General features: G+C 41.2%; 1 protein-coding gene across 1 annotated transcript in view; it reads left to right on the plus strand.

The window, feature by feature from the left end:
- Positions 1-1,450: 1,450 nt before the first annotated feature.
- LOC104663263 (aurora kinase A-like) overlaps positions 1,451-15,937 on the plus strand; it is a 33,537-nt gene continuing 19,050 nt past the window's right edge. The window contains exon 1 of the mRNA XM_030929006.1: positions 1,451-1,493. The gene's annotated coding sequence lies outside the window, so the exon portion shown is untranslated. The remainder of the gene's footprint in view (positions 1,494-15,937) is intronic.

Here is a 15,937-nt window from a genome sequence, read left to right on the forward strand (position 1 = left end):
TTACAACTTGATGGTAGATATCACACATTAATGCTTCCTTCGGGAAGTGCTTTGTGATTTGTTGTCAAGTGTTGATGCCATTGGCTCTTCAATATTTCTTTAAGGTGGTTATGCTCCAAACGGCAGGCAGAATCTTTTGAGAGCAATTTTCTAGAACTTACAGGTGAATCTAAGTCTTCAGAACTTTTAGTTCTATAAAGCAAGATGACTTAGATTAAGGACTAACAAAATTAAAAACAATAATGCCCTTCTTGTGAATTTTCACATTCCCGATTCAACAATTACCTGTTCATCTTTGTCCTTTGCCCAAGTAAACACTTGCCTGATAGCCTTGCTCTTTCCAAATTCCTTCTTCCTTAGTCCTTCTGGGTCTACTCAGTGAGCCACATGCATATCTTTATTAATTCTGTTGAATTGTAGAAAATTGAGTCTGATAATCAGGATTGGTTGATCCATTATCTTGAATCTATTATTTAATTTTTCTATTTAATTTTTTCCATATCATTTGATTTTCTCATCAAGAAAGTTCAAAAGATGAAATTATAGAAATCTCTGTGACTGCTAAAATGTCTAGCATTGCTATGTGATCTATCCAACTATCAGTGATATTGTAATACTACAATGCACTTTAGCACAGTGCAATACACTGTGCTAAAACATACTGTGAGACCTCTCTGCTCTTTGGGAACCTCATAATTTAGTGGGGACACAATGTGTACATAAGTAACTATGATACTTTATAGCTGTGAAAATTCAAAATTAAGGTTAATTTGTAATAGGAATAAATTGATTTCTGAATATCAGAAAAACTAGAATCTGATTCAGTCTTTCCCACTAATTAGCTAGATGACAAGTCACATTCTCTATCTAGGGTTCAACCAACTCACAGCAAACCTTGAAAATGGCTAAGGAAAAGTCTCTCATCTTCCCCTTGGCACGCCTTGGGCTGGGTAGTTCTGTGGGTGCAGGGGCTGTCCTGTTCACGATAGGATGTTCCAAGGCATCACCGGCCTCCGCCTACCAATGCTGAAGCCCTACCCAGCACCTTCTGTCCTGATGTGACAACCAAAAATCACTCCAGATATTGCTGAATGTCCTCTGTGCTATGGGAGAAAATATTTTCTGGTTTGGAATCTGTAGACTACATGACTTCTCAAGTGTTAAAATTCAGAATTCCTGATAGAATAACTACATAATTACTGCAGCATTTAACTCGCTTTGTTTTGCTTTGTTTTAGAGACAGGGTCTTGCTCCATGGCCCAGGCTGGAGGGCAGTGGCACAATCACGGCTCGCTGCAATCACAACCTCCTGGGCTCAATCAGTCCTCCCAGCTCAGTCTACTGGGTAGCTGGGACCACAGGTGCGCGCCATTACACCTGACTAATTTGTTATTTTTGTAGAGACATGGTCTCTCTATGTTGCTCATGCTGCACTCAAGCTCCTGGCTCAAGTGATCCTCCCACCGCTGTCTCCCAAAGTGCTGGGATTACAGGTGTAAGGGACCATACCCAGCCTTTATAACTAGTTTTTAAAATGCACCCAAAGGAATCCGGCTAATGTGTATGGTGCCATTAGAATATAAGTCAACAATGTCCTGGAATAAATGTTTAATATTGGGGAAAAATATAAAGGAAAGATTAGGAGCTTCAGTGATATCCTCCTTTTGGATCTGGATGTGAGACCTGTCCAGGCTATAAAATAAGACACAAGAAAAAAAAAATATGACACTTGATATAGTTTGGTTCTGTGTCCCCACCCAAATCTCATATTGAATTGTCATTCCCAGTGTTGGAGGTGGGACCTGGTGGGAGGTGATTCGACCATGGGGTATTATCTAATGGTTTGGTAGCATCCCCCTCGTGCTGTCTCCTGATAGAATTCTCATGAGATCTGGTTGTTTGAAAGTGAACCTTCCCGTTCACTCTCTCTCTCCTGCCAGCCGTGTGCTTGCTTCTCCTTCACTTTCCACCATGATTGTAAGATGTGAGACAGAGTCAAAGAAGTTGAAGAGGATTATTGTGAAGCTTTAAGATGTAATGACTTCCCTGCTGGGTTTCGGACTTGCATGAGGCCAGCAGCTCTTTTGTTTTGACTGACTTCTCCCTTTTGAAATGAGAGCATTTACCCAATGCCTGTGCTCCTATAGTATCTTGTGAGTAATCACCTTGTTCTTGATCTTACAGGCTTGTAGGCAGAAGGGACTTACCTAGTCTCAGATGAGACTTTGGACTTGGACTTTTTAGTTAATGCTGGAATGAGTTAAGATTTTGGGGGACTATTGGGAAGGCATGACTGTGTTTTGAAATGTTAGGGGCCAGGGGTGGAATGATATTGTTTAACTCTGTGTTAAACAAGACTGTGTTAATGACAGATCAGGCCTCCCTGAACCTTTACTGAAAATGTTGTTAACCCAGGTTGACTGGATCAGTGCCTATTATTAACCTCTGTACAGGAGCTTTAAAAAAACAGACCTATGATATGCCTTATTCAAAAAGAAATCTAGATATACATAAAATCTTATTTTTATCAGAGCTTGATGGGTTAAGAGATAAAGAGTTAAAAGAGAGAGAGGAGATTCATGCGCTACCCAGTGTGTTCAGAGAGACTCATCCACATCCCAAGAAGTGGGGGCAGGAGGTCACTCTCATTATTCAGTTCTTATTATAAATTTTATATGCAATATCTCATTTAACTTTCTCAACAGCCCTCAAAAATAGATATAACTCTCCTGATTTTGAAAGAAGAAACTTGAGCTCAGAATTTAAAGAGCCTACTGAATCTATGAACCACATAATGGCAGGAGTTGTGATTTATCTCAGTCTCCCTTCTCTCTGACAAGAAACAGTAATTAGGACCACCCAGGGATCAAGAGTATATTAACTCTAATTTACTACTGGAATTTCACCATTTGTATTCCTTTCAAAACAAGCCCATTTTCCAGTTGAGGAAAATACAGTTATACTAGTCCTCAACTCACTCAAGTTTTTAGGTTGTCAAAGTAGAGAAAGAAACATTTTTATTATTATTTTTTCTCCAATCAAGCTCCTGAAAAGTTGCTAACAGAAAGGAACTCAAAATTCAGATGTCCCCCTCTCACCCTTCCCTTCCAATCTTTAGTTGGTTAATGGAGTCTGAATGGGAAAATATGAAACAATTTCTCAGACAGAAGCGGAGCCAGGTTACAGGGTGAAGTGGAAAAGCTCCGGACCTGCAATCAGGAGTTTGGGCTGGCCCAACACTCAGCAAGTGTGCAGCGTGGGCCAGTCGCTTTAACTCTCTGACCCTCAGTGTGCCCATCTTTCATTAGGCTATTAGGAGCCATTTCCCTGGGTTGTTGCAAAAGGTAGATACACTCCCTAGGTATTGACCATGAATGAGGAGCACGTGTGTGTGAGACCCACGGCAAATCTTTGAGCCTCTCTGGTTCTCATTTTCTGTTGACCCAATGAAGCTCAATGGTAACCTTTGCCTCAGTGTTTGCCTGGCCTTTGGAAACCTCATATTGTGAAGGTGATATGTTACATATAAGCAAGAGCATTATGATAAAATGTTATGTGAGATGATAATAATTCATTTCCCTTTGAAACATGATCCTCAGTAATGGCTAAGGGTGTAACTGTGTGATTTCAATCACTCTAGTCCATAACAATTAAAGAAGCATACTCCACTCTTTGTGAGGTTCATTCTCCCTTTCCTTCTGCTGAATCACGCTATTTCCATTTCCAACGGGAGGAAAGTGCAATGTGCAAAGTCTCTAATTACAAGACAGATGAGTTGATTAAGTATGTTCCAAAGAATTATTTACTTTCTAAAAGTTAGACTATTTAGTTCCAGATTTTAATGTCTAAATTCAAGTCATACATGCTTTTTTAGAAATACATCTGTTGGTAAGGACAAGTATATTTTTGTACCAATGTATCAACCTTGACGACCACAAAACTTTGCAAGAAGAATCTTAATATGTTATAACACAGCTGGGGGTTTGGAGAAAAAAATGCCACTGTTTCTAAGTCTTGGAACTCCTGCTTTCAATGAGTCCTGTGTGTTTCCACTCGCATTCATGATACAATTATTTATGGCCTGTCCCTGTACACTCCGTTTTCATTTTCTGGTTCTCTGCTATGTTCCACCTCGCAAGCAGGCTGGGATAGAGCAAGGGCCATCAAACTTCCTTGATGATCCACAATGAATTCATCTCTAACCATTTACAATGGCCAAATGAGTGTGCACGCATGCAAACATCCATACACATAACATACATGTAACTGAAACTAAAAACTCATGAAATATTACTTACTCTCCAGCATGTCATGCTCACTGGCATTTTTTATTGTTTCCTATTTTCTTTAAAAAATATGTGGATTTCGTAATTCGCTGAAAAATTACCATGCATATTTGAGAAACACAAACTTAGAAAATAAGGCTCAGTCATTGGTTTTGAATAGCAATGGGATTGAATCCCAGATCCACCACTTACTCTGGGCAAGTTGCTTAAAAAATCTCAGTATCACCAATTGTAAAATGAGAATAATAATAATAACATTCAACTTAGGTGATTTTTGTAGGATAAAATGAAGATAAATGTGGAGGAATGGCCAGTGTGTGACTGATGCTGAAGAAATACTATCTCCTTTTCTATCCTGCAAAGTTGATGAGGCAATACATGTATTTCCAGGTTATAAAACAAAATGCACCCCAAAGAGGTAGAATATAGAAAACCAAAAGGAGCAAGAAATTAGGGTCTTCTGTCTGTTGAAAGAATTTAGTTCTTCTAGCTACAGTTAAGCAAGCCTGAGGCCTACTTTCTGCTTTTCATCAAATTCAGCCTAACAGCCAAAGAGCCGGTCCTCCTTGTCAGTGACATCCTCTGGTTTCCCAGCCCCTTCATGGATTCCCAGGGCCTTCACCTGGGTGGGTTCCAGGCCTATCTTCGTTTTCGTCCTGGGTGTGGATTTTCAAGTTCATCACCACATGGAGTGTGATAGTGGACACTGCATTTAACTTTTCTGATGTTCCATTTCACTAACTAAAGAATGGAGATAATAACAAGCATTTAATGGGACTCTAAGGAGGAGTCAAAATATAACATATTGAAAGAGACTAGCATTGGGGAAGGAAGGATCAGTCGAAAGTTTTCAATAAATATTAGTTCTTGAATTCTTCCTCTTCCCACTAACTTCCGTACATGCATTATTACCACAGAGTCTCACCTCTTAGCATGGCAAGAATGGTCACATTTAACCAATGGGCACATGAGACTGGTTTGCTGGAATCTGAGACTGGTTTGCTGGAATCATAGTTTTTATGTTTTAGGGAAACACTTTGAAGTATCTAAGGATGGAATATATGATATTTGGGCTTTCCTCACATTATTACAAGATTGGGGAAGTGGGTGGGCATGTACATGAAAACATATTGGCTTTAGTTGGTGTAAACCATATATAAAATTCTAAGCCCCCTCCCTCACTCTGACCATCTGAACGGACCTCTCTTCTCAGCAAGGCCATTCCAAAGCTAACCTGAAAAATGAATTCAGGCCATGATGGGAAGTTGGGGGGTTGGACAAATCTCATTATACCTCTTCTCTTTTGGAATTACTAACAGAACAAACATTTTTAGTCTGATAAGAAATATTTACAATCTATTTTCTCTGAAGCCTGCTACTGGGTGACTTCATCTCCATGATGTAGAGAACTTTGTTCTCTACAACCCCATATTATCCTAAATTACACATTCCTTTCTATTGATTCCAGGTGGTTAGATAGTAACTTAACCCTTTCAACCAATTGCCAATCAGATAAATTTTAAATCTACACACAACCTGGAAGCCCACACTTCCAGTTGTCCCCACTTTTCAGACCAAACCAATGTACATCTATATATATTTGATTGATGACTTATGTCTCCCTACAATGTGCAAAATTAAGCTGTACCATCACAACCTTGACCACACATTCTCAGAATCTCCTGAGGGCTGTGTCTCAGGTATTCGACACTCATATTTGGCTCAGAGTAAATCTTCAAATATTTCACAAAGTTTGACTCTTTTCACTAACGTTGGTAGTTACTGATTCTATGATAGGAATACAAGGAAGGTAGTGATACTTTTGTGTTATTCTTATACATGTTAGTAATTTATATAATAAGAGGATAAAATGTATGCCAGAAAGTAAATGTAAAGTTAAAATGCACACTACATATGAGAGGTGGAAGACAGTGGATTAAAACAAATAACCTGTTAAAGACTGAGTATATTAATTTAATGATTATTTTATTGTGCACCTACTAAGTGCCAGGTGCTGTGTGAGGTTTTGAGGGTAGACAGTGAACAAGACAGACTCAGTTCCTGCTCTTGAGTAGCCTACACATCTATAAGAATGGAGACAAGTAAACAGGTGATTAAAATCAGGAGCTTCCAGGAGAACAACCAAGCATTCCCCAGTGTTACCAGGTCATCCTCCAGTGTTTGAGCAGGAAATGCTGGGAGGTGTCTGTGGGACGCTGCTAAGTGCTGCCCTCTAGAGGTGTCACTGAGAAAAACACCTCCCAGTCCAGACTAGAGTCACTACCTGAGGGTTTTCCTTGGGGGTAAGTCATGGATAAACTCAGGAAATCTTGACCCTCGGGTAGCAGCCGAAAAGGAGGGTTTCAGGCGAGGTGGCGTCCTGTGAAGGGAACTTCTAGCGCGTCCCTTCAGCCTCACAGCCCAGTGTGGACCTGAACCTCGGGACGGCACTTTCTCCATTGCTTCACATGAGCCTGAGACTTTAGCCTCAGCCTTTCTCAATCCTATGAAGAAATAAGCACACAAGAAATCCAAACACTGCCATTGCAGGTTGTTTTCTTTGTACAAATGAATACCCTGTTTCACTGTTACCCAGACATCAGCTCTGCAGCTCTGGGATGTGTTCAGAGCCCGGGTAGGAAGAGTTCAGTAGGAGGGAGGGAGGGGCAAGGCTGGGAGGAACCCAGGCTCCCCGGTCTCCATCCAGCCTGACTTGAAGGCGGGGGCAGGGCTGACTGCAGCCCTTGCTTGGGCTTCTGGGGTCTCAGTGCCCTAAGGTTGATGATCACAACCCAGTCCTCAGCCTCACAAGAACATTTCACTTGCCAACCCCACCCCACCTCGGTCACCCTCCTGCCAGGATCACACACCTTTCCTTAGATTTTTCCTGAACTGTACACTTTATTAATGTCTAGCACACACATACACACACACACACACACACACACACCCATGATCTATAGATCCTGGTCCTGTGTGATCATAGATCCATAGCAAACTCTGTTGCATGGAGTAAGCTAGAAACCCCCACATTCCTGACCTGTCACCATAAAGAACTCCATTAAACTGTAAGTAACCACTGCAAACACTACTACCGTTTATTACTTGTTGTATGTGGGTCAGGCCCTGTATCTTGCATTTTGAAACATTACAATATTCTGTTTAAGAAAATGTTCTATTCCCATTTTGCAGATGAGGAAACTAGGCTTCAAGATGTTAAGTGACGATTCCCAGATCACACAGCTATTTTGAGGCAGAGTCAAGATTGGTACCAGATCATATCAACAGTGAAATACAGGAAATCTTGATAAGTGTCTACTTTGACTTTTACTTTTATAGATTCTGCCTATTAAGTCAACTGCATTGTTATGCAATAACTGGTTTTCATATTTGTATTAAGTACCTGCATCCACTCAGAGCTTCTGATCAGATTGAGACAGCCTTATTGCTGGCTGCCATTCCAACCAACATGACTGCTCTCAGGACAAGGTGTGATTTATTTCAAAGTTTAAATCACTGGATCTAGATCAATAGTGCAGTCTATTTTCATCAATATTAGATTGATTTAATTTTATTAAGGATGATATAAAAGAGCAGCCATCTCTCAGAATCCTAATAGTGTATGTTTAATGAGCACTTATCATACACTGGCTACTTTTCTGAGTGCTTTGCATGACTTTGTAATTTAATCTTCATACCAACCTATAACACAGGTACCATAAGTATACCCACTTCATAGGTTAGATACTAAGATACAGAGATATTTGACAATATGTCCAAAGTCAAGAAGCCAGGACATGACAACAGTGATATTAAACCCACACAGCCATGTCACAAGCCAGAGATTTTCATTAAAAATAATGTTACCGTGGAGACTTTAATTCCTTCCTAAAATTGAGAATTCTATTCTATTGTGTCTCGTATACTCCAGGAGGGGAAATTATAATTGCAAGAGTTATAACTGTGCAACAGCTATGACCTTGAGATTTCACCCTTAGCAGGACTCCTACAAACTGAGCTAATGCAAATTACAGCAGAGGGCCCTTGGTGGCAGAATCTTGGGTGGCCATTGGCCCATGGCATACCCATGCTGGGGACACAAAGGCTGTGGTCTGATCTCACTCAGAGACACATGCTTTCCTAAGATATGACAACACCATAATTAGAAGAACTGCATGATCCTTTAACTCCAGTGACATCCCCTCTAAAATCATGACCTAATCAGGGACATGGAAGTGATCAAGGTGGAAGTAAAGTGAACTAGAAGATTGAGCGACTATGTGCTGTGATCTATGCCCTTTTCTTGATGCTCTAGTGTGGATTTCAGAATGGCCACCACCAGCCTCCTCTACCAAGCTCAGAAATCTTATATTTTCCCAATTATGTACTGGACAGAAGCCATTCAAGGTTAAAAGTCTACAGTGCTATGGAATGAATTAACAAGAGCCAATTTACTGTTTCTGCTTCTAGTTTGAAGAGAAATTTCTGGAATCTGCATAAGATTTGGAAAAGTCAGGAAATAGTCAGATCAAGTCCCTATGTGCCTCTGAGGAGGGTATCTAGTAGAAGGTACACAGGGAGGTTTGAAGAGCCGGGAATGCTTACGTGTGAAGGGGTGTAGCTGGTGATGGTGGAGAGGGAGAAAATCGTAAAATGGAAAGGATAGGCTCCTAGAGTAGGTCTGGCAACTCTTTCCAGGCTAAAAAGGGCCAGATTTCTATTTGTATTTGCTGGAGAACCATCTCCAGCACCCTGAGGATCCCTTTTCTTGCTTTCCTGCTTTTGGCACCATGAGTGAGCTGTGGTCATCATCTCAGGATCCCATACAGCCCACCCCATTCCAAAGACACGCAAGGACATGTTTTAGACAAAAGGAGTTGAAATAGGTTCATTTTGAATTTGTTTCTCTTATAAGCTTGACAAAGTGATATCTTTGCAATGTTGTACACTTAGATAACGACACAGTGTTGAACTGGTTGGAAGTCCAGGTCAGAGGGTGAGGAGGGACATGAGCCAGGGTAGCAGCCATGAGGTAAGAAACGCAGAGCCTGCCCTGCACACACTGTCTAATGGGGGTATTGAAGAGCACACAAAGGGCCTACCTAGAAACTTCTCTCAGAACTGTATTTAATGTCTTCAACAGCATGAGACTTACTTTGAGAAATCTCCGTGTTAAGTGGCATCTGGCCAGTGGCCCTGTTTCAGTCTCTCCCAACTTCTTCCTAAGATATCATGAAGATAAATCAACACAGACAATACAAGGGACCTATTTTGTAGCTGGATGGGGAATAAAAACATAAATGAAATAACAGGATAAAAAGTAAAAGAAAGCTTGATAGGAAAAAGTACTTCCAGAAGCTAAAAACAAATTCCTATTTCATTTGAACAGTTGCCAGGCAATATATTTTTTTTCATTTTATACATTTAGTCATTTCCACAACCACTTTTTCATCCTGAAAGGGTAGGATACATAGAAATTTCACTCTGCCTTTTTTTTTTCTATTTTCTAAAGATGGGAGTTTGTTGTTCCAACAAGTGCCAATGGTTGAGATTGACGGGATGAAGCTGGTGCAGACCAGAGCCATTCTCAACTACATTGCCAGCAAATACAGCATCTCTCAGACAGACACAAAGGAGAGAGCCCCATATAGTATATTTTCTGTTCTTCCATCAACAGAGAACACAGGAGTGATTTAGGTCCTTCTGTGTGTGGGCGGAACTATGGCAGGAGCACCATGACTAGCCGTAGGCTGGGCCCTAGGCGTGTATGCTGGGTCCAGTATTGCAGAGTTCCATGGAGATGAGGAAATAGCGAACATGGGGAGTGTTCAGGTGAGTGTGATTCTAGAAGACAATGCAGCCTATATATCCAGGACCCTGACAGAGGTTTCCAAACACTGATGAACCGTGAACTCAGGAGGATGGGGAATCATGATTCCAGGTGCTCAGGCCTTCAGAGGCTGGACTCCAACCAATAGTTTAGGACAAGGCATAGAACATTTGAGAGTCTGTAGATGAAGGTCTATGGAGGAAAGACTGCAAAGGAGCTGAATCTCAGGTTCCAGTAATTCCAAGAATAATGACCAGGAGCCTAAATTTCCAGCCAATTATATGAACTGGTCAACTTGACTAAGGTTAGAGAGGCTAGTGCTCTAGATACTAGGCTTACCTAAATGAAGCAGGTATCAAATGATACAGACCTAAGCAGCCAGGCTGATTTGCACCAGCACAGCTGGGAGGAGGGGTCTCCTCCCTTGTTGGCAGTTCCTTGAAAAGTCCAATATAGAGTTACCAATGATCTAGCAATTCTACTACCAGGTCTACATCCAGGAGAAAGGAAAACACATCCTCACTAATCCATGCACGGAAATGTTCATAGGAGAATTATTCATCATATGCAAAAGGTGCAAACAACCCAACTGTCCACCCATGGAAGAATGGAGGAACAAGATGTGCTGTAGCAGACAATGGAATATTCTTGGGTTATGAAAAGAGATGAAGTACTGATGCATGCTCCAACGTTGGTAAGCCTTGAAAACATGTGCTGTAAAAGAAACCAGACACCAAAGGCCACATGTGACATGAATTCTTTTGTATGAACCATCCAGACCATTTGAGTCCAGAAAGGAAATCAGTTGTTGACAGGGGCTGGAGAAAGGGGACAATGGGGAATGGCTGCCAAAGCATGTACTACTGCCTTCCCAGGTGATAAAAATGTTCTGGAATTAGACAGTGACAGTATTTGCAGAATTCTGTAAATGTACTAAAAATTACTGAACAATATTCTATAAAGGGGTGGCAATTATGGTATGTGAATACATGTCAATAAAGCTGTTATTTAAAAGTATTCACCAGGTACAGTGGCTTACATTGTAATCCTAGCACTTTGGGAGGCCGAGGTAGGCAGATCACGTGAGGTTGGGAGTTCAAGACCAGCCTGCTCAACATGGGGAAACCCCATCTCTACTCAAAACACAAAAATTAGCCAGGCATAGTGGCAGGTGTCTGTAATCCCAGCTACTTGGGAGGCTGAGGCAGGAGAATCGCTTGAATCTGGGAGGTGGAGGTTGCAGTGAGCCAAGATCGCCCCACTGCACTCCAACCTAGGTGACAGAGCAAGACTCTGTCTCAAAGAAAAATAGAATACAGGACCAGGGGCAGTGGCTCATGCCTGTAATCCCAGCACTTTGGGAAGCCGAGGTGGGTGGATCACGAGGTGAAAAGATCAAGACCATCTTGGCCATCATGGTGAAACCCAGCCTCCACTAAAAGTACATAAATTAGCCAGGTGTGGTGGCGTGCACCTATAGTCCCAGCTACTCAGGAGGCTGAGGCAGAAGAATCACTTGTACCCAAGAAGCAGAGGCTGCAGTGAACCAAGGCTGCCCCACTGCACTCCAGCCTGGTGACAGGGCAAGACTTTGTATCAAAACAAAACAAAACAAAACAATAAACAAACAAAATAAATAAAAGTTTTGTAGGAAACACAGTTATGAAATGAGAAGAAAGAAGATGTCCTAGTTATGCACTGGCTTTAACTATATGAATAATTTTACCATGTTTACCAATTTTACCATGTAAACAATGGTGAGGTCTTGAAACACAACCATGACTAGAATTGGCCAACATCATGTGGAGAAGGTAATGGAACAATGTTTTAAGGAAAATAGTTGAGGGAACTTCTTTTTTTTTTTGAAAATTACTAGCTTGTTTGAAAAAATATATTGTTTAGGGATATCTTTTAAAGACGTACCTTATTTCCTAGTTTTTCATTCAGTTATTTTATTTTTTTCTTTTTTAAGAACTTCTAACATTGGGCATAAAAATGAGCCTGGGATGTGTAGTATGAGGAGAGAGGAAAACGGACACGTTGAAGATGGCTGTGCTGGGGAGGCTGTCTTGGGATTACGTAAATGGCAGGTCTTTAGTCATATGAATCATGCTAAGCTTATGTATAGAACAAACCACAGCAGAGTGAGCAAACCTTATTTGTAGCATCAGTAGTTACTTGCAGTAATTCCACTAATTTCTCTCATGACTGTGACGCTGGACAGGTCACCGATGTTTCTTGTACCTGTATTTGGTCATGTGTATTACAAACATTTTAGTTATAGATCTACCACAGTAGAGTGTTCTGAGAAATAAATGTAAATATATTATAAAAATCATAGCCTAACGACTGACATTTAAAAGGCACCCAATGGAGCTGAATTACTTTGCTATCATCTAACGCTCCATTGTCTCAAGTGTTTAAACCATAAAATCTAAGGCAGAAAGCACTTAGTAGTTTGGTTATTTTCGTTCCTTGGTTCATAGACAACCAATCTCTGGCTGTGTCCTCACATGGCAAACATGCCAAGGGAGTTCTCTAAGGTCCCTTTTATAAGGGGACTAATGTCATTCATGAGTGCTCCACCCCCACGACTTGATCATCTCCTGAAAGCCCCACCTACTAATGGCTTGAAAGAGTATTATATTTTTAGGGACCTCTTCTAAAGACATGGGGGTCAGGATCTCAATGTATGAATTTATGGGAAACATAAACATTCAGTCCATAACATATGGTAACAGAAAAATAGTGCCTGGGAATGTGTGGGGCACTGACCTTCATGTCCAAAAGCCTTCCCTGATGTTAATGGAGCTCCTGACTCTCAAGGCATGGTGTAAAAATAGACTGTGAATAAGAATTCTACCAGTTCTACCAAAAAGCCCATGATATGTGCATTTGAACAATGTATATTACAATATAGCATTGAAGTTGTTTTCTTTGTGTACCAAGTAATTATCCATACTTTTGTATGTATACATAGTCTGAAAAGGTATTTGCCAAAATATTATCTTAAATCAATGGTGTCATATGTCTTCTCTTTTTATTATTTATGATGTTAATTTGCTGAGATATTTTAATAAATATCACATATCACCCAAAAATTTTATTATTAAAAAATGTATACATCCAGTGTAGTCCAAAGAAATGTTTTATGAACTTACATACACCAAGAATCTAAATAGCAAAGTTAACTTTTTATCTTTGCTTTATCACATATCAGTCACTACACCCCGTTTGCCTCAATCAAACAATTTTTTTTTTTTTTTTTTTTTTTTTTTTTGCATTTCAAAGTAAGTTGCAGACATCTTTGCAGTTCACTCCGGGACACAGTGGCATGCAGATTACAGCATAGTGAAAGCAGTAAGAACTAACATTGCAAGAAAGAGGATGAATTAAAGTTCACCCAGGCTTATTTCAGATCCCAGAGCAGGAAATGAGGAGAGCAGATAAGGAGAAATGAGGATTCTGAAAGAGTCTACTCCTGGGAGAAGTGTGTTGTCATGAAGGTGGAGTCGCTGCCCAAGAGAGACTGGAGAGAGAGAGAGTGTAAAGCCACCGAACACTAGGGCTGCACGCTGTAGGGCCTGGGGCAGACAGAACATGCTGCAAGAGGGGAAAAGCCCCTGGCCCATGTGGAAGATGCAAGCTGGGTGGGTGCTGTGGATGCCACAGCTGATGTGGAATGAGAAGAGAAAATGGGAACCTGGGCTCCAACCAAGAAGTGAGCGGAGCCATGCTTCTTACTCTCTCACTGAGTCAGGGAACATGGAGAAAGGTCTGGATCTTCGCACCTGCCCAGTAAGGAAGCAGAGGTGGGAGAGGGAGAGTCAGGCTGGACATATTCAGGGATGAAGCAGAGGCCCCAACCTCACTGCACATGTGTTCCTGACCTGATTCCTCCAATTCTTCAGGTGTTGAAGAGCCATGGACAAGACTACCTCATTGGCAGCAAGCTGAGCTGGGTTGGTATTCACCTGGTGGCACTTCTCTACCATGTGGAAGAACTCACCTCCAGCTTCCCTCTGCTGAAGGTGACCCATTTCCCAGCCCTCAAGAGGCAGCTCCTCATCTTCCACCTTGGTATCTAGTATGTGGGCACTTGGACTGGCCACATTCTGATCCCAGCCTTCCCCAGGTCTTCAGGACCCCCCGTGTCTCCAAAATGAGGTTTCAGGTCCTGATTCTGAGGCATAGAAATTCCTCTTGTTATGCCAAGGAAATTTGATGTGCATGCTACCCCAAGAAGAACATTTCACTGTTTATAATGCTAAGGACCCAGGGACCAGCATCTCTCCTCATCCCTCTATTTCACTGTGGTTTTTGCTCCTGAGTTCTCTGTGATGCCCTTTATCCCAATATGCCCTTGTCTTCCCACACCAAGCGTGTCTGAGCAGGGCCCTTTCCGTCTGGTTCCTTCTTTGGGCTCTGGCTCCTGCTGCCAGATCATTGTGTTCCTTGTGTACAGCTCTCCCAACACGCTGCCCGACAACGCTATATCTCTCTATGGGAAAAAGTGGCCCCATGGTTTGTCTTTCACATTTTCTATTTTCATTTCTAACTCAATTTTCCCATATCTTCACTTCTTCTGCTTAGAGACTGATCTGTGCTGATATCTTACAGGCACATTGTTCTTTCTCATCTTCTGCAAGAGCCATGAATATACAAGATTCAAGTGTAAGAAAGAGGGTGGGAAAACTGAACTGAATAAAGTCTTAAAGACATTGTTTGGGAAAATGCTAGTGAGCTGCATGTTCTTCCTCTTATCTTCATCTCTCACTTAGTGACTGTTCCTGCCTCCATACTGGTGCTGATGGAGGGAACTCACCTGGTCTTTGTGTAGGAGGGACTCAGATTTCCTGGGTTGTGTTAATGGTGGTGTCAGCCCTTGGCTTCACTCTGAGGCTGTGCTTTGTGCATTGCGGGTCCTGAAAATCAGAATCAGCAAACTCCGCACAGTGAAGAAGTTTTTGCAGCCTGGCAGCCTGAGGAAATTACCCATAGATACAAAAGGTTTAGAAGACGCAACAAATATTTTCAAGGTTTGATAAAGCAGGCATAGATGCCAAGAACATATAATACAAATATTCTAAAGTTTTGCAACAATAAATTGCATTATCTAAATGTTGGTTGTGGCTATTGTGAAGTTAATAAACGCTTTAAAAATTATATGCTAACTACATAGTAAAACATCCATGACCAGATTTAGTTAAAATTGATTTCTTTTCATTAGTATCTGATATGAAATCAGATTTCCAATCTCCCCATAAATTTTCTTGGAATTAAAAATTCAATAAAAACGTAAAATGTAGACTATGTGAGTTGTTTGACTTGTTCAAGAATTGTCCTGTAACATATGTCAAATGACCTGTCAAAAATTCAGGGGTAGCAATTTTCTCCTGACAATTTGCACAAGAAAACAATTACCATTCTGGGGAATGGCAAATGAAATTTTCTTTTTTTCCTTGACATACATTTTATTTCTCATGAAAACACTTTTTCTTACGCATTTTCAAACAATCATTCTGTCTGCTGTGGATCCCTCAGTTTTCTAGGAGGTGAGGAAATATTGAAGAGCAAACAGACCCACCCTCTGCTCTCAGGCCACCCTGTTGTCCCTTACAGGCATGTGTTCCTGGCTCATCCTCACTCTGCTCCTTAAGGCTCTGTGGGGCCCCAGGCATGAGCCTTCCCTCAGTTCCCTCAGTGCCACTCAGGCCTGGGCTGCCAAGATACAGATGGTATATGTGAATTACACATAAGTCAGTATATGCAACATCATTTTTCTTTGGTGTGTCATTGTGCTAACGGGCTTGGATTAGAA

The sequence above is a fragment of the Rhinopithecus roxellana genome, chromosome 4 (genome assembly GCF_007565055.1).
Source record: "Rhinopithecus roxellana isolate Shanxi Qingling chromosome 4, ASM756505v1, whole genome shotgun sequence".
NCBI lineage: Eukaryota > Metazoa > Chordata > Mammalia > Primates > Cercopithecidae > Rhinopithecus > Rhinopithecus roxellana.